This window comes from Triticum dicoccoides, chromosome 6A (assembly GCF_002162155.2).
Source record: "Triticum dicoccoides isolate Atlit2015 ecotype Zavitan chromosome 6A, WEW_v2.0, whole genome shotgun sequence".
Lineage (NCBI taxonomy): Eukaryota > Viridiplantae > Streptophyta > Magnoliopsida > Poales > Poaceae > Triticum > Triticum dicoccoides.
In genome coordinates this window covers 177,793,105-177,813,115 of record NC_041390.1, presented here as the reverse complement: position 1 = coordinate 177,813,115, position 20,011 = coordinate 177,793,105, and positions in this window count along the sequence as shown.

Genomic DNA, 20,011 nt, shown 5'->3' with positions numbered 1-20,011 from the left:
TGTAGAAGCCCTCTGTGATCGATTCCCCCTCCGGTGGAGCTCCGGAAAAGGCCCCAAGATGTGATCTCTTGGGTACAGAAGATTGCGGCGGTGGAAATAGGGTTTCGTGGTGCTCCTGGATGTTTTCGGAGTTTATGGTCATATATAGGAGGAAGAAGTAGGTCGGTGGAGCTACGAGGCGTCCACGAGGGTGGGCGCGCGCCCAGGGGGGCAGGCGCGCCTCCCTGCCTTGTGTCCTCCTCGTTGATTTCTTGACGTCCACTCCAAGTCCTCTAGATCACGTTTGTTCCAAAAATAACTCTCATGAAGGTTTCATTCCGTTTGGATTCCGTTTGATATTCCTTTTTCGTGAAACACTGAAATAGGCAAAAAACAGCAATTTGCACTGGGTCTTGGATTAGTAGGTTAGTACCAAAAATAATATAAAATGGTATAAATAAGCCCATTAACATTCAAAACAGATAATATAATAGCATGGAACAATCAAAAATTATAGATATGTTGGAGACGTATCAAGCATCCCCAAGCTTAATTCCTGCTCGTCCTCGTGTAGGTAAATGATAAAAACAGATTTTTTGATGTGGAATGCTACCTAGCATAATTCTCAATGTAACTTTCTTTATTGTGGCATGAATGTTCAGATCCAAAAGATTCAAGAAAAAAGTTTAATATTGACATAAAAAATAATGATACTTCAGGCATACTAACAAAGCAATTATGTCTTCTCAAAATAACATGGCCAAAGAAAGTTATCCCTACAAAATCATATAGTCTGGCTATGCTCTATCTTCACCACACAAAATATTTAAATCATGCACAACCCCGATGACCAGCCAAGCAATTGTTTCATACTTTTGATGTTCTCAAACATTTTCAATCTTCACGCAATACATGAGCGTGAGCCATGGACATAACACTATAGGTGGAATAGAATGGTGGTTGTGGAGAAGAAAAAAAGGAGAAGATAGTCTCACATCAACTAGGCATATCAACGGGCTATGGAGATGCCCATCAATAGATATGAATGTGAGTGAGTAGGGATTGCCATGCAACGGATGCATTAGAGCTATAAGTGTATGAAAGATTAAAAAGAAACTAAGTGGGTGTGCATCCAACTCGCTTGCTCACGAAGACCTTGGGCATTTTGAGGAAGCCCATCATTGGTATATACAAGCCAATTTCTATAATGTAAAATTCCCACTAGTATATGAAAATGATAACATAGGAGACCCTCTATCATGAAGATCATGGTGCTACTTTGAAGCACAAGTGTGGTAAAAGGATAGTAACATTGTCCCTTCTCTCTTTTTCTCTCATTTTTCATTTTTTTATGTGGGCCTTTTCTCTTTTTTTATGGCCTCTTTTTCTTTTCCTTTTTTGATTTTTCTTCTAGAGTCTCATCCCGACTTGTGGGGGAATCATAGTCTCCATCATCCTTTCATCACATGGGACAATGCTCTAATAATAATGATCATCACACTTTATTTACTTACAACTCAATTCTTAGAACAAAATATGACTCTATGTGAATGCCTCCGGCGGTGTACTGGGATGTGCAATGACTCATGAGTGACATGTATGAAAGAATTATGAAGGGTTGCTTTGCCACAAATACAATGTCAACTACATGATCATGCAAAGCAATATGACAATGATGAAGTGTGTCATAATAAACGGAACGGTGGAAAGTTGCATGGCCATATATCTCGGGATGGCTATGGAAATGCCATAATAGGTACGTATGGTGGCTGTTTTGAGGAAGGTTTATGGTGGGTTTATGGTACCGGCGAAATTTGTGCGGTACTAGATAGGCTAGCAATGGTGGAAGGGTGAGAGTGCGTATAATCCATGGACTCAACATTAGTCATAAAGAACTCGCATACTTATTGCAAAAATCTATTAGTCATCGAAACAAAGTACTACAAGCATGCTCCTAGGGGGATAGATTGGTAGGAAAAGACCATCGCTCGTCCCCGACTGCCACTCGTATGGAAGACAATCAATAAATAAATCATGCTCCGACTTCATCACATAACGGTTCACCATACGTGCATGCTACAGGAATCACAAACTTTAGAATAAGTATTTCTCAAATTCCCAACTACTCAACTAGCATGACTCTAATATCACCATCTTCATATCTCAAAACAATCATCAAGTATCAAACTTCTCATAGTATTCAATGCAATTTTTATGATAGTTTTTATTATACTCATCTTGGATGCCTATCATATTAGGACTAATTTTATAAGCAAAGAAAATTACCATGCTTTTCTAAAGGACTCTCAAAATGATATAAGTGAAGCATGAGAGATCAGTAATTGCTATAAAATAAAACCACCACTGTGCTTTAGAAAGGTATAAGTGAAGCACTAGAGCAAAATTATCTAGCTCAAAAGATATAAGTGAAGCACATAGAGTATTCTAATAAATTTCAATTCATGTGTGTGTCTCCAAAAAGGTGTGTACAGAAAGGATGATTGTGGTAAACTAAAAATCAAAGACTCAAATCATACAAGACGCTCCAATCAAAACACATATCATGTGGTGAATAAAAATATAGCCTCAAGTAAAGTTATCGATAGAAGAAGACGAAAGAGGGGATGCCTTCCGGGGCATCCCCAAGCTTAGGCTTTTGGTTGTCGTCAAAATTTACCTTGGGGTGCCTTGGGAATCCACAAGCTTCGGCTCTTGCCACTCCTTATTCCATAATCCATCAAATCTTTACCCAAAACTTGAAAACTTCACAACACAAAACCTAAACTGAAAATCTGATGAGCTCCGTTAGTATAAGAAAACAAACTACCACTTAAGGTACTGTAATGAACTCATTATTAATTTATATTGGTGTTAAACCTACTGTATTCCAACTTCTCTATGGTTCATAACCTCCGATACTAGCCATAGATTCATCAAAATAAGCAAACAACACGTGAAAATAGAATCTGTCAAAAACAGAACAGTCTTTAGTAATATGTAGGTTTCGAATACTTATGTAACTCCAAAAATTGTGATATAAATTTCTGGATGTGAGTAATTCATCTATTAATCATCTGAAAAAATAATCAACCTAATCGCACTCTCTAGTAAGAAATGGCAGAAAATCTCGTGAGCACTAAAGTTTCTGTTTTTTACAGCAAGATCGCAAAGACTTTCCCCAAGTCTTCCCAAAGGTTCTACTTGGCATGAACACTAATTAAAAACATAAAACCACATCTAAACAGAGGCTAGATGAATTATTTATTACTAAACAGAACCAAAAATCAAGAAACAAAAATAAAATTGTGTTGTGTCCCAACAAGCGCTGTTGTATAACGCCCCTAGTTAGGCATAAAAGTAAGGATAGATCTATGAATTATAATATTTGGTATGCAATTCTTCAATAGAACACTTATAACCCTTAGGAGTTTCCTTATTTTATTAATGATCAAACTCCTAGGCAAGATCGAGAAAATCATTTGTAGCAAGAGGTTCCTTAATGATAGTGAGAAAGTTGGGGTGAACACTTATGGATTTGAGATCCGCATTTCCCTTACTAGAAGTTTCACACTTATTTTTAGGAACGTACATCAATTTGGAAAATTTAGCATTAGAAGGTTTTGGAGTATTTTCACGAAAGCAAAGGCATACCCTAAGTTGGTAATAATATCCTCAATTTTATCAATTCCTGTGGAATCTTGATCTATCTTTCATTAACTATGGTTCCTTTTCTTTAAATTTTTTAAGAGCAACTCCTACCTTAGATCCGTATTGGATAATTTGGTTGTGGATATTTTTATCCAAATTTTCAATCTATTCTGTAGTGGCAACTTTATTTTCAATAATTTCCAGCCTTTGCATAACATGTTCCAAAGTTAAAACAGTTCCATTAACCAAAAGAGGTGGTGGGCCAAACAAATATAACATAGTATTATAAGTCAAAAGTATGGCTACCCAAGAAATTCCCTCCGGTAATGTTGTCAAGAATATATCTATTCCAAGGGGTGACGCCTACATAAAAATTGCGATGAAGGACAAAAGTAGATTGCTTCCTAGTAGATCTATTTTGAGCATTGCAAATTCTGTACCAAGCATCTTTTAGATTTTCTCCCTCCCTTTGTTTAAAATTAAGAACTTCATTCTTGGGATACAAAGAAGTAGATAAAGGATTGGCCATGACGGCACACGGGACACAAGAAACAAGAAAAAAAAGACAAACGGAAAGAGAGGCGAATAAAACGGTAAGGGTGAAGTGGGGGAGAGGAAAACGAGAGGCAAATGGCAAATAATGTAATGCGAGGGAAAATAGTTTATGATGGGTACTTGGTATGTCTGGACTTGTGCATGGTCTCCCCAGCAACGGTGCCAGAAATCGCATGTTGGTGGGAGATCGAATCTTGGCTTGACCTGGTGTACGCCTCCCCGGCAACGGCGCTAGTATTCCTTCTTGCTACCTCTTGAGCACTGTGTTGGTTTTGCCTTGAAGAGAAAAGGGTGATGCAGTAAAGTAGCGTAAGTATTTCCCTCAGTTTTTTGAGAACCAAGGTATCAATCCAGTAGGAGACTACACGCAAGTCCCTCGTACCTACACAAACAAATAAGAACCTCGCAACCAACACGATAAAAGGGTTGTCAATCCTTTCACGGTCACTTACGAGAGTGAGATCTGATAGAGATAATAGTAATAAGATAAACATTTTTGGTATTTTTATGATATAGATTGAATGTAAAGACTGCGAAATAAAATAGATTGGAAACTTATATGATAAATGATAGACTCGGGGGCCATAGATTTCACTAGTGGCTTCTCTCAAGATAGCATAAGTATTTCGGTGGGTGAACAAATTACTGTCGAGCAATTGATAGAAAAGTGCATAATTATGAGAATATCTAGGCATGATCATGTAAAAAGGCATCACGTCCGCGACAATTAGACCGAAACGATTCTTCATGCACTACTATTACTCCACACAATGACCGCTATCCAGCATGCATCTATAGTATTAGGTTCATAAGAACATAATAACGCATTAAGCAAGATGACATGATGTAGAGGGATAAACTCAAGCAATATGATATAAACCCCATCTTCTTATCCTTGATGGCAACAATACAATACGTGCCTTGCTGCCCCTGCTGTCACTGGGAAAGGACACCACAAGATTGAACCCAAAGCTAAGCACTTCTCCCATTGCAAGAAAGATCAATGTAGTAGGCCAAACCAAACTGATAATTCGAAGAGACTTGCAAAGATAACCAATCATACATAAAAGATTTCAAAGAAGAATCAGATATTGTTCATAGATAAACTTGATCATAAACCCACAATTCATCGGATCTTTACAAACACACCGCAAAAAGAGTTACATCAAATAGATCTCCAAGAAGATTGAGGAGAAATTTGTATTGAGATCCAAAGAGAGAGAAGAAGCCATCTAGCTAATAACTATGGACCCGAAGGTCTGTGGTAAACTGCTCACACATCATCGGAGAGGCTATGGTGTTGATGTAGTAGCCCTCTGTGATCGATTCCCCCTCCGGCGGAGCTCCGGAAAAGGCCCGACGATGGGATCTCTTGGGTACATAAGGTTCAGGCGGTGGAAATAGGGTTTCGTGGTGCTTCTAAACGTTTTCAGGGTATATGGACATATATAGGAGGAAGAAGTAGGTCGGTGGAGCTACGAGGGGCCCATGAGGATGGGGGCGCGCCCAGGGGGGCAGGCGCGCCTCCCTGCCTCGTGGCCTCCTTGTTGATTTCTTGACGTCCACTCCAAGTCCTTTGGATCACGTTTGTTCCAAAAATAACTCTCCCGAAGGTTTCATTCCGTTTGGATTCCGTTTGATATTCCTTTTCTGCGAAACATTGAGACAGGAAAAAAAAACAACAATTTGCACTGGGCCTTGGGTTAGTAGGTTAGTCCCAAAAATAATATAAAAGTGTACAAATAAGCCCATTAACATCCAAAACGGATAATATAATAGCATGTAACAGTCAAAAATTATAGATACATTGGAGACGTATCAAGGCGCAGCCAGCCGCGGGAGGCAGATGCAGCCAGCCCCACCAGCGCTGGTTTGGTTTTGGCGGCTGGAGGAAGACAGGACTGAAGAAACACGACAGACTATAAAAGCAGTAGGAGCACTTAACAACCTTAACTAAAACCAACAGGGGCACTTAACAACCATAGCTGAAAGCAATATGAGTACTTATACAGGTTCAAGCGTACAAAGAACACCTCGAACAGTGCTACTTTTCCTACAATTAACCAAGGGTGAGGCCGCCAAGCCCTAGGACAAGGCCCAGGTGCCACCCCGCGCATCCACAACCTTTTGAAAGCGGCTTCATCTGGCAATGTGTTAAATAAACAGGATATTTCCTTTAGAGCCATGGAAAAGCAAGAACATAATCTTCTGTGCTATTCTCCAAGATGGACGAGCCTTCATTATTTGAGACCACCCATGAATAAGTATCTTTTCGCCTCCAAGGGGAATGAAGTAGGTCGACATAAACATCATGTTGTGACCAAGCGCAAGTCTGACCCGACCATGGCCAGGCATCTGTATAGGAACAATAGAACTGTGCAGTTTCTGTTTCAAGAAGATCACAGCTGTAAAACTGTGTATAAGCAATAGTTTATGAACAACATATATAATAGAAAACATCTCGTACCATAAGTTTCTCGACACAGATGGACATGTTCACCGAGTGCAGCAGTGGCACACATATCCCATGTGGCCTTCCACCATTGAAACGCCCCACAAGAACCTCAAGATGATCAATAAAGTGTAGGACCTTGTGGATGTTGTCCCAGTCAACTTCAGTGCCATCATTAGCAGCCGAGTTCTTACAGAATAACAAACGAGTAGCCTGCTTAACTCTAAAAAATCCTACACTTGCCACCAATTATAAGAAAATATTAGTTAGAAATAGCATCTTCATGAGAGATTCGTTGCTACTTCTAAAGTTAAATTGTGATTAGTTAGACAGAATAGGTGAATTAAGAAGTAATTGAGGCAACAAGCAAGAACCAGATACAAAACTAACATGGATGAACAATTGGAACAACGTTGGGGTGGAAGATCGCAACGAAGATGAGACCAGGTTCTTCTATTGCAATAAACATTCGTGTGCTAACTTTCAGTCTGTAACACTTGAGAAAGTTTATCCAAGTTCGGCAATAAAAAAAGCAGCGATCTTCTTGGTTCATGAACCCAACTCGGAACTTATATCCATGGCTTGTCTTCACTGTGACCATTAAACTGGTTTATTCAGTTATTGCAAGGCCGAGCATCTTGAGTACATGTGTTCTGGCAGAGCAAGTAATGCACTGCAGGAAAAATAATATGAGAACACAATGTATTCCCTATCCAAATCTAGAAATAATTTCCTCCTTCATGTCAGTGTTGACCATGGTACTAGTACCTTTTATCCAAATATAGCAATCCAAATTTCCAAATTAGTCAACAGCATGTTCAAAAAACCCCACCCTCTCAGATAGAAAAGAGGATTCTAGGAACATACTGTGCGCGTTTTACCTATGTTAGGATGTGAAGGAACAAGTGTGGCATCTCACCGAGTGCGCAGAATCCTGTAGGGTCCTTGCACTTTGGGCACTACAAATGAAACACACTAGATTCAGTAGGAAGAAAAATTCAACAACGGCAGCGGCTGCCATCCTAGGATTACCCGCGACCAAGGCACTTGGATTTATCGGGGATGGATGAAGAATTCATACTTGGTTCTCCATGAGAAAACTCTATGAAATCGTCGAGATGGGTTTTTGCCTGAACAAGCAGACGAGGGAGAAGGGGATTCAGGCCCAGTGAAATATTTCCGCTTCGTCCATCCAGCTTACTCCTAAAGCTGGAAAGGTGTTTTTTTTTGTGATTTGACGGCTCATTGGGCATTACTGCGGTGCTACGACCGGGGTGTGTCTACCGTGCAGTTGTGCACTCTAATTTGGTGAATATGGCACGTGGAACCCGTTGCCGGATGCCCCACATATCAGTGAAAGGAAGTAGAAATACAAGAGTAACTAGTTACACATAAATATATTTTTGACAAAGAGATTCTCCCTCCGTAAAGAAATATAAAAATCTTTTATATCACAACTCTACACATAAGAAAAATCAAGGGGAATATATATAACATATATAATTATAAAAAACAGAATTTTTTTAACACAATATAGACGAGTTGGTGATGATGGTGTGCCTGCCATCTTGCAATATAGGCCGTCCAATTTATATCTGACGGATAGGAAGGAAACTATGGAAATTTCGCAAAAAGGTACCCACACACCTCTTCACATTTGCAAATAAGGCCTTCCCTCATTCATCCTTTTCTCTCAAAGATAAAATGCTCATACAAATGCATCTTGATGTTACGTGCAATGCACGGGCATTATGGGGGTTCAACTGAGAATATAATACTCAGACAGGCTCACAGTTCTAGACTTTGGGCCACAGTCCGGTGGGCCTGCATGTTTGGGGGCCCATGTGTTCTACCCCAGCGCTTTTCATGTTGCATGTGATTGGTACAACACTGGTTTTAGATGCTTTCGCAAGGTGAATACAAAAAATTGAATAAAGCACGACAGCGGTTGGAATGAAATCGAACTACGGTTCCTAACCAACACTTAGAGTTGTAATTCTATCAACGATATACCATGTGATAAATAATACTGTTGTACTACTTATACACATAGGACACTTGTTTCACCATGCCAGACTATTACATCAAAGTCTCTCGGAAGATAGATCAGTTCGGCAGTTGCGTGCTGCTAATGAAGAATTTCAAAGTTGATTTGGACCAGCTCTCCATGCCGAGAAAGTTTGATTTTGACATCATCCCCTATCGCAAGATATGATTTAGATTTGAACCTTGACCATCCTTTAGCATCAATCATCATGCGACCATCCTTTGTACTTACGGTATATTGAGCAGGTTCATTCGCACCAAGGCTGCGCATGGTAAGAGAAACTTGGCCACAGTCTCCCAGATTGTTGAATGACTTCCTCGTTGCTCTAGGAATTCTTTGTTTGCAAACAAGTAGATGTAAACAAACAGTTAGATCAACATAGTGAATCATGTGAAACAACATGGAAAGAAAAAAGAACGATGCAGTTGGGTGGCCAATGCTTACCGAGAAGGTGGACATGTCGTTTTTTTCTAAGGTCTTTGGTATATGAAGTGTGAACTACATCCCAGTCTGTTGCCGGTGCAACTGCTGGTTCCGTTGCTGCTGCACGGGCCGGAGCAGATGGAAGTGCAAGTGTTGGTGCAAGTTCCGAAGCCGTTGCTGGTGCCTGTGCCAGTGTGACTGGTAGTGCCGCTACTGCTGCCAGAGATGGTGCTCCTTGTAGAGCTGGTGCCGGTGTCGGAGCAAGTGCCCATGTCGATGCCCGATCCTCTGGTAGATCAGCCTGATCCGCTGATGCGGTCAGTGCCCAATCCTCGGCTAGATCAGACTGAGCTGCTACCGCTATCAGTTCTAGAGCAACTGCCGGTGCTCGATCCGTTGCTGAAGGTGGTATCGATGTGCGAGACAGCGGCGATCGTGTCTGGTCTGCTATGATCAGCTTTCTAACTTGACTAGGCTTCATGACTGTGATCCAGTCTTTTTCTTCATTTCTTTTAAATGCGAGATGGACTAATTGTGGCGTGTTTGCACTAGTAGAAAAAGGGCCTAATGTGAAGCACATTAGTCCCAGTTTGTTGCTGAACTGGCACTAATAATGTGACCATTAGTGCTGGTTCCAACGGCTAGGCGGGCAGCAAACATTAGTACCGGTACATGGCGAACCTTTAGTACTGGTTCGTGCCACGAACTGGTACTAAAGACATGGTGGCAGGCTTGTGTCAGGCTGGGTCCCCACCAGCACCTTTAGTACTAGTTGGTTGTACGAACCAGGACTAGAGATGCACCTTTAGTCCCGGATCATACAACCAACCGGCACTAATGGTCATCCTATATAAACCCCTTCGTCAAGCCCGAGCGCCATGTTCTTCCCCTTTCCCCTTTCCTCTGTTTTCTTCCTCCTCCTCTCGAGCTTACACTCCATTTTTGCCAAAATTTGTGAAGATTTGAAGGCACCCCATCCATTCAAGTGATCACAAAGGTTAGCAACTTTGTCCTTTCATCTCTCATTGCTAGATTAGCTCTTGCAATGCTCTATAGTGTAGTGATTTGTGGGTTTTATTTTGGAAGGAATTATATGTGATAGTATTTGATTTATATGCAATTTGAGGTCAAAATAACTCTTAGTTTGCATATGTAGGTGTGGTGTACTTAGTGCCTTCCCGTCTCCATCATAACCACCATCGCGCCTGCACCGTCCCGTCGCCGGCACTTCCTTGTGGTGAGGATCTTGTTCTTATCTTTTTGATATAAAAAATCATGGTTGTGTGATTTAGATATATAGTTACTTGTATATTTACCTTACCCATATGTTGTTTGTTATTCATAGTGCCATGGTTTTGATATCTGTCCCCGTCGGCCCTCGTCAGGGTTATGATTCGGATGTGGTATATTTTCTTTTATAACTATTTGTTGCATTTCGTGTTTATGACAAATTATGCCCATCAAGTTCGCATATATATTTTTATCTAGGGGGTGTGTGAACCGGAAATTCCAACCAACCCTATTGTCGAGAGGTTAAATTTATTGGAAGAGAAAATGAGTATTTGAAAGAAAAATTGAAAAGAATTGAGGGGGAGAAGATGGAGTTGGAGTTGCATGTTATCGATGTCGTCGATGATCACAAGATCAAGATGGAGAAGATGCGCTTGAAGATTAGAAAGATTAGAAAATATGTTTTTGATAGTGAGGCTTGGTATCATTATGCTGTTGGATCAATTGTTACCTTAGTTGCGATCTTGATCGCATTTGTTGTTGCATTTAAATGCTTTAGCTAGAGAGTTATTTGTATGTTTGTTTTATGAGAATAAGTGTTCTATGAACTTTATGTATGAACTTGTATTAATTTGGTCTTTTCGGTGCTGTGTAATGAATATGAGTCGACAGTGGATGTACGATGACTGATGCTCTCCCCATTTCGTTGATGGCGTGCATACTTTTCTGCTTGCGGCTAAGGCAAACAAGCGGGCGGATGGTTTTATGCCTTGTCCATGTGCTGGTTGTAAGAATGGTCAGAATTACTCTAACTAAAAACCATTCACGTCTACCTATTTAAGTCCGGTTTCATGTCCCACTATAATGTTTGGACCAAGCACAGAGAAAGAGGGGTTATGATGGAAGACAATGAAGAAGAGGACAACAATAGCTATCCTGGTCATGGGTTCCCTGAATACGATGAAACAATAATGGGGGAAGAAGCTAAGATGGCAATGCAGGAAGAATCTGAGCCGACAATGCGAGAAGAAGCTGAAGAAGAGGCATAAGATGAGCCAGCTGATGATCTAGGTCGGACCATTGCCGATGTAGAGAGAAACTGCGCAAGTGAAAAGGAGAAGAAGAAGTTGCAGCGCATGTTAGAGGATCACAAGAAATTGTTGTACCCGAATTGCGAAGCTGACAAGAAAAAGTTGGGCACCACACTGGAATTGTTGCAATGGAAGGCAGATAATGGTGTATCTAACAAGGGATTTGGAAAGTTGTTGGTAATGTTAAAGAAGATGCTTCCAAAGGACAAAAAATTGCCCGAGAGTACGTACGAAGCAAAGAAGGCTGTCTGCCCTCTAGGGTTAGAGGTGCAGAAGATACATGCATGCCCTAATGACTGCAACCTCTACCATGGTGAGTACGTGGATTTGAACGCGTGCCCAGTATGCGGTGCATTGTGCTACAAGATCAGCCGTGATGACCCTAGTGATGTCGAGGGAGACCACCTAGGAAGAAGATTCCTACCAAGGTGTAAGATCCTATAATACCACGGTTGAAACGTTCATTCCAAAACAAAGAGCATGCCAAAGCAATACGATGGCACAGAGAAGACCCTAAGAAAGACGGGAAGTTGAGAGTACCCGCTGACGGGTCGCAGTGGAGAAAAATCAAGAGAAAGTACAGGGAGGACTTTGCAAGTGACGCAAGGAACGTATGGTTTGGTCTAAGCGCAGATGGCATTAATCCTTTTGGGGAGCAGAGCAGCAAGCATAGCACGTGGCCTGTGACTCTATGTATGAATAACCTTCATCCTTGGTTGTGCATGAAGCGGAAGTTCATTATGATGCCAGTGCTCATCCAAGGCCCTAAGCAACCCGGCAACAACATTGATGCGTATCTAAGGCCATTAGTTGAAGAACTCTTACAGCTACGGAATGAAAAAGGTGTACATGCGTGGTATGAGGACATGGGAGAAGAATTTGACTTAAAGGTGTTGCTGTTCGTGACCATCAATGATTGGCCTGCTCTCAGTAATATTTCAGGACAGACAAAAAAGGGATACCACGCATGCACGCACTGTTTGGATGATACCAACAATATATATTTGAATAATTGTAAGAACAATGTGTACCTGGGACATCGTCGATTTCTTCTGAGCAGCCATCCCGTAAGAAAGAAAGGCAATAATTTCAAACGTGAGGCGGATCATCGGACGAAGCCTCGCCACCGTACTGGTGCTGATGTACATGATATGGTCATGGATATAAGGCAATCCTTGGAAAGGGTCCTGGAAGACAACCTGTTCCGAATGACATTGACGGACGCGCACCCATGTGGAATAAGAAATCAATATTTGGGACGTGCCCTATTGGAAATACCTAGCGGTCCGCTCTGCAATTGACATGATGCACGTGATGAAGAATCATTGCGTGACCCTGCTTGGCTTCTTGGGTGTGTATGGGAAGACAAAATATACACTGGAGGCACGGGAGGGCCAGCAACAGATGCACAGAAAAGAGGGCATACATCAGGGTCATGCCAGCTATGCTCTTACCAAAGAAGAGAAGGAAATCTTCTTTGAATGCCTGATCAGTATGAAGGTACCGTCTGGCTTCTCGTCAAATATAAAGGGAATAATAAACATGGCAGAGAAAAAGTTCCATAACCTAAAGTCTCATGACTGCCACATGATTATGACGCAACTACTTCCGGTTGCATTGAGGGGGCTTCTACCAGAAAATGTTCGATTAGCCATTGTGAAGCTATGTGCATTCCTCAATGCAATCTCTCAAAAGGTAATTGATCCAGAAATTATACTAAGGTTAGAGAATGATTTGGTGCAATGTCTTGTCAGTTTTGAGTTGGTGTTCCCACCATCCTTCTTCAACATCATGACGCACTTCCTAGTTCACATATGCGAAGAGATTAACGTTCTCGGTCCTGTATTTCTACACAATATGTTCCCCTTTGAGAGGTTCATGGGAGTCTTAAAGAAATATGTTCATAACCGTGCTAGGCTAGAAGGAAGCATCTCCAAGGGCCATGAAAATGAGGTGGTCATTGAGTTTTGTATTGACTTTATTCCTGACCTTAAGTCGATTGGTGTTCCTGAATCGCGACATAAGGGCAGACTGGGTGGAAAAGGAACGCTAGGAGGGAATCAAATAATATGTATGCACGGGCATTCTCTCACTCAAGCACACTACACAATTCTACAGAATTCCGCCTTGGTGGCTCCATATATGGAGGAACACAAGAATTTTCTACGCTCCAAACACCCGGAGCAGTCTGACGACTGGATTACACGTGAACAAACGGGGACTTTTGCCCGTTAGTTGCAGAAACGTGTCATGCATGACGCCGCCATTGAAGATGACTTGTACTTGCTGTCCAAGTTACCATCTTCGAATATAATGACTTTCAAAGGGTACAAGATAAATGGGAATACATTTTACATGATCGCCCAAGATAAGAAGAGCACCAACGAAAACAGTGGTGTTCGCTTTGATGCAGCAACCAAGACGAGAAAGGACACATATTATGGTTACATAAAGGACATATGGGAAGTTGACTATGGACGTGGTTTGAACATCCCTTTGTTTCGGTGCAAATGGGTCAATATGACACGAGTCGGGGTAACGAAAGTCCCGCAGTACGGAATGACAACAGTGGATCTCAACAGTTTTGCGTACGCAGACGAACCATTCGTCCTAGCCAGTGATGTGGCACAGGTATTCTATGTGAAGGACATGTCTACCAAGCTGAGAAAAAGAAAAGATAAGGAAGCGAATACATCATACGATGAGCCAAAGTGCCACATAGTTCTTATGACCCTGAAAAGAAACATCATGGAAGTGGATGACAAGACAGACATATCAGAAGATTATGAAAAGTTTGATGAAATTGCTCCATTCAGAGTGAATACTGACCTGAGCATCCAGTTAAATGATGAACATTGTCCATGGTTACAGCGCAAGGGGACACACGCGAAGAAAAAAAGTTTCACACGGCCCAAAGACCCCACTCTGGGATGTGATCGGCTTCACTATCATCACTTTCTTCTATAGTGAGTTCCTGGACTTATATATCTAGAAAGTCCCAATTTGGACAAACCGTAGGGAATCTTTGTAATAGTTAGGGTACTTATGTGTTTTGGCATTTGAAACATGTACTTTTTGTGCATTCAGTATGCACCATTCAATGCCACGTCATCAATTTCCAACCCTTTCTGACTTCATTTGGTATTTTTCATGCATTTAATGATTTTTTGAGCTATATGACCCTGAAATTGAAAAGCACTACAAATGAACTCTAAAAAGGTTGAAATTTGGCATGGTATCATCATTTCACCCACATAGCATGTGCTAAAAAGTTGAGAGGGTTACGACAAAAACTGGAAGCACTTCATGTACAAAATGGACAATCTCTTTCGAAGTTGAGAGGGTTTCAGACAAAAACTCATGTGTTACAAAGGCACTTCATTTTTAAATAACCTAAGTATTACCAAATTGAATATATCGATAAGACACACTAATATTAAACATAGGAAAAAATAATCACTGCAAAATCTATTTTTAAAGTAAACTTATTCGCAAACCAGTGATTAACACAAATTTCAAATAATTCAAATTTAAACTATTAAAATTTGAAAACAACTGGTACTAATAGAAAGTTTGTAATTTTTTGTACCTAAAGCAAAAATATTCACAAAGAAACTCTAAATACAGCAAAAAACAACTCATTGATAAATAAAAGAAAATAAATAAAGTAGAAAAGAAAAAAAAGCCCGCCGACTGGACCACAACGGCCTGCATACGACTAGAAACCCAACCTGTAGTTGGGCCAGGATGCAGGCCCAGAAGGCCCAGTAGGCCCATAGGCCAGTGACGCAGTTTAGGCCCAGAAGCCTGCTTTAGAGAGGAGCTCGAAGGAGCAGCCACGGCTGGGTTTACAAACCAGTGCGGCTGCCCTTCGCTCGGCGAGCTGGGACTAGACTTTGTGCACCGTGGGATGGCAGCGCACCCCCTTTAGTACCAGGTCCTGGCTCCAACTGGTACTAAAGGGGGTTCTTTAGTACCGGCTGCATCCACGACTCGGTATTAAAGGGGGTCGCTTCCCGCCACTTGGGCTGGACAAATTTGACCTTTAGTACCGGTTGGTGGATCCAACCGGTACTAAAGGCCCCTCCTATATAAAGAACACTTACGAATTTCATCAATTTTCATCTCTTCCTCTGCCCCGTCACCGCCGCCCCCCGTCGTCGCCCTGTCGCCGCCCCTCGCCCCTGCCCCCATCGCTGCCCCCGTCGCCGCCCGTAGCCGCGCCGTCCCTATTGCCGCCCGTCTCCATCCCCGTCGTCGCCGTCCCGATCACCGCCCCGGCCCGTCGCCTCCCGTCTCCATCCCCGTCGTCACCGCCCGTTGCCGTCCACGCCGCCCCCGTCGCCTCGCCTCGCCGGTGAGCTCCTGCCCCGCCATGGCTACACACACACATTGTTAGTTATAAAAATGTTAGTAAATTTTATGTTTTCTAGTTATATAAATGTTTATAGAAATGTTAGAATTTTTTTGGTTTTTTAATTAGAGAAATGTTATAAAAATGTTAGTTCCATAGAAATGTTAGTTTTAGCTAGATGAATTAGATTAATGTCAAATTGTTAGACGATGATCGATGTTATAGATGCATATAGACCGGTGAGGTATATTTATGAAGTTCAGAACTATGATTATGATGACGAAGAAAATGTTGATCTTGAAAGGACAGAGATCGGCGAGGTATATTTATGTAAGCAGGCATCTGGTGATCATCACACATGTTTTAAATGATTTGAAGATATATTAACCAATCGATCTTTCTTCTTTCAGCCCTTCGGATCTAGCAAATCTGACAGCAGGATAGTGCGAGGCCCGACCAAAAAGTTGAAGCTAGCCGTAAAGTACAACATCGATGCCATCAAAACTGATGGCGAACCAATCTTGCCTAAGAATAATGTGAACAAGTTCGTTCGTCAGTGCGGAATTCTTGTGAAGGACCAACTCCCGATCTCCATTCAAGAATGGGAAAAGCCAGCAAAGCAATGTCCAGATCTTACTTGGGTCGATGACAGCTTTGGGAATCTCTCATGGAACATTTCACCCTACCAGATCATTTCACAGATGCAGATGTGCAGAAAGTGAAGGCCGCTGCTCTTAGGAAGATGGCAGTTGCTTTCGACAACCATAAGAAAAGTATATGGGCCAAGTACATCGATGGAGGAAAGAAGACTCCAGAATTCACAGGGAACACTGGAGAAGCAAAGAGAGCATTGGCCCGATTTCATGAAATTCAAGGAATCAGAATTATCTAAGGAACGGTCGAGAGTAAACAAGGCCAATGCCGCGAAAAAGGAGCAGTTCCATAAGCTAGGGCCAGGTAGCTATGCGGTAGCAATGCCTAAGTGGGATAAGTCTGAGCAAGAGATGGTGGATGCAGCGGTCACTCCTGTTACATTGAGCTGGCCCCCCAGGTGCAGGACTTGGTTCTATGCGCATGGGGGCGTTGAACCCGAAGACAGGAAACGTTTCGAAGAGGTCATGTCTTAAAGGAGCCGAGGACAAATTACTTATTGCAATAGAAGAGGCCCGAACGGGGGTGTTCACACCCAACAGAGAAAACGACGAGCTTACGAGCGCCTTGGGCAATACTGAACACCCAGGAAGAACACGAGGCAAAGGCGTTGTTCCGTGGTATGAGGGGTTTGCGGACTGGAACGCCGACTACAGAAGCCATGTGAGAAGGAAGATGGAGGAGGAGAAGAAGAGGAAGCTGGAGGAGGAGCAGAGGTAGTAGGAAGAAGAATGCCTTAAAGGCCTAGAATCAAAGCACACGGAGTTAGCACTCCAATTCCAGCGGAAGCAGCAGCAAATCGACTCACTTAGGCAAGAAAGGGGGTCTCAGCAGTGGCAGCAGCTAGCGGATCATCTAGTATTGGATAACACCATCCCATCTAGGCTGAGAAGCAGTGTGGGTTCCGCCCCGGGCGAGGTACAGCTGCTGGATAGATACCCTGTGGATGACATCATGGAGAACACTAATTGTGAGCTACACTTCAAAATGAAGAACATATCCATGAAGGTGGTGGATGCCGTTGCTTATACAAATTCCCCTGAAGCAACCTTCCATTACAACCCGATTCCAGCTGGCTATTCTCGTGTCATGGTTGATGAAGTGGTGGACCAATATTCAGGGCTAGAGCTTGACATTCCTAGAGGTGACGAGGAGCACACAGTGGGAGAGGCCAAACATCGTATCATCCAATGGAGAAAGGATTGCATTATCTTTCCAAGGCCACTGACACCGCGTCAGCCGACTCCTCCTCGAAGTCCGCCACCGCTTCAGCAATCTCCCGCTCCTCCAAGTGATCATCAGCCACCGCCTCAGCATAGTCTTGCTCCTTCAAGTTCACTAACGCATCAAGCCACTCCTCCTCCTGCAAGTCCGGCATCGCGTCAGGCCACTCCTGCTCCAAGTCCGGCACAGCGTCATGTTGGGGAACATAGTAATTTCAAAAAAAATCCTACGCACACACAAGATCATGGTGATGCATAGCAACGGGAGGGGAGAGTGTAGTCTACGTACCCTCATAGACCGATAGCGGAAGCGTTATAACAACACGGTTGATGTAGTCGTACATCTTCACGGCCCGACCGATTAAGCACCGAAACTACGGCACCTCCGAGTTCTAGCACACGTTCAGCTCGATGACGATCCCCGGACTCCGATCCAGCAAAGTGTCGGGGAAGAGTTCCGTCAGCACGACGGCGTGGTGACGATCTTGACGTTCTACTGTCGCAGGGCTTCGCCTAAGCACCGGTACAATATTTTCGAGGATTATGGTGGAGGGGGGCACCGCCTAAGAGATCTCAAGGATCAATTGTTGTGTCTAGAGGTGCCCCCCTGCCCCCTTATATAAAGGAGCAAGGGGGAGGGGCGGCCGGCCATGATGAGGCGCGCCAGGGAGGAGTCCTACTCCTACTGGGAGTAGGACTCCCTCCTTTTCCTTGTCCAAGTAGGAGAGCGGGAAGGAAGGGAGAGAGGAGAGGAAGGAAAGGGGGGGCGCCGCCCCTCCCTCCTTGTCCAATTCGGACTAGGGGGAGAGGGGGTGCGCGGCCTGCCCTGGCCGCCCCTCCTCTTCTCCACTTTAGGTCCATGAGGCCCATTAACCCCCGGGGGGTTCCGATAACCCCCCGGTACTCCGGTTTTATCCGAAACTTCCCCGGAACACTTTCGGTGTTTGAATATAGCCATCCAAAATATCAATCTTTATGTCTCGACCATTTCGAGACTCCTTGTTATGTCCGTGATCACATCCGGGACTTCGAACTAACTTCGGTACATCAAAACTAATAAACTCATAATATAACTGTCATCGAAACCTTAAGTGTGCAGACCCTACGGGTTCGAGAAAAATGTAGACATGACCGAGACACGTCTCCGGTCAATAACCAATAGCGGAACCTGGATGCTCATATTGGCTCCCACAATTCTACGATGATCTTTTATCAGTCAGACCGCATAACAACATACGTTGTTCCCTTTGTCATCGATATGTTACTTGCCCGATATTCGATCGTCGGTATCTCATTACCTAGTTCAATCTCGTTACCGACAAGTCTCTTTACTCGTTCAGTAATACATCATCTCGCAACTAACTCATTAGTTGCAAAGCTTGCAAGGCTTATGTGATGTGCATTCCCAAGAGGGCCCAGAGATACCTCTCCGACAATCGGAGTGACAAATCCTAATCTCGAAATACGCCAACCCAACATGTACCTTTGGAGACACCTATAGAGCTCCTTTATAATCACCAGTTACGTTGTGACGTTTGGTAGCACACAAAGTGTTCCTCCGGTAAACGGGAGTTGCATAATCTCATAGTCATAGGAACATGTATAAGTCATGAAGAAAGAAATAGCAACATACAAAATGATCGAGTGCTAAGCTAATGGAATGGGTCAAGTCAATCACATCATTCTCCTAATGATGTGATCCCGTTAATCAAATAACAACTCTTTGTCTATGGTTAGGAAACATAACCATCTTTGATTAATGAGCTTGTCAAGTAGAGGCATACTAGTGACACTCTGTTTGTCTATGTATTCACACATGTATTATGTTTCCGGTTAATACAATTGTAGCATGAATAATAAACATTTATCATGAAATAAGGAAATAAATAATAACTTTATTATTGCCTCTAGGGCATATTTCCTTCAGTCTCTCACTTGCACTAGAGTCAATAATCTAGTTCACATTGCCATGTGATTTAACACCAATAGTTCACATCATTATGTGACCAACACTCAAAGGGTTTACTAGAGTCAATAATCTAGTTCACATTGCCATGTGATTTAACACCAATAGTTCACATCATTATGTGACCAACACTCAAAGGGTTTACTAGAGTCAATAATCTAGTTCACATTGCCATGTTATTTAACACCCAAAGAGTACTAAGGTGTGATCATGTTTTGCCTATGAGAGAAGTTTAGTCAACGGGTCTGCCATATTCAGATCCCTATGTATTTTGCAAATTTCTATGTCAACAATGCTCTGCATGGAGCTACTGTAGCTAATTGCTCCCACTTTCAATATGCATCCAGATTGAGACTTAGAGTCATCTGGATCAGTGTCAAAGTTTGCATCGA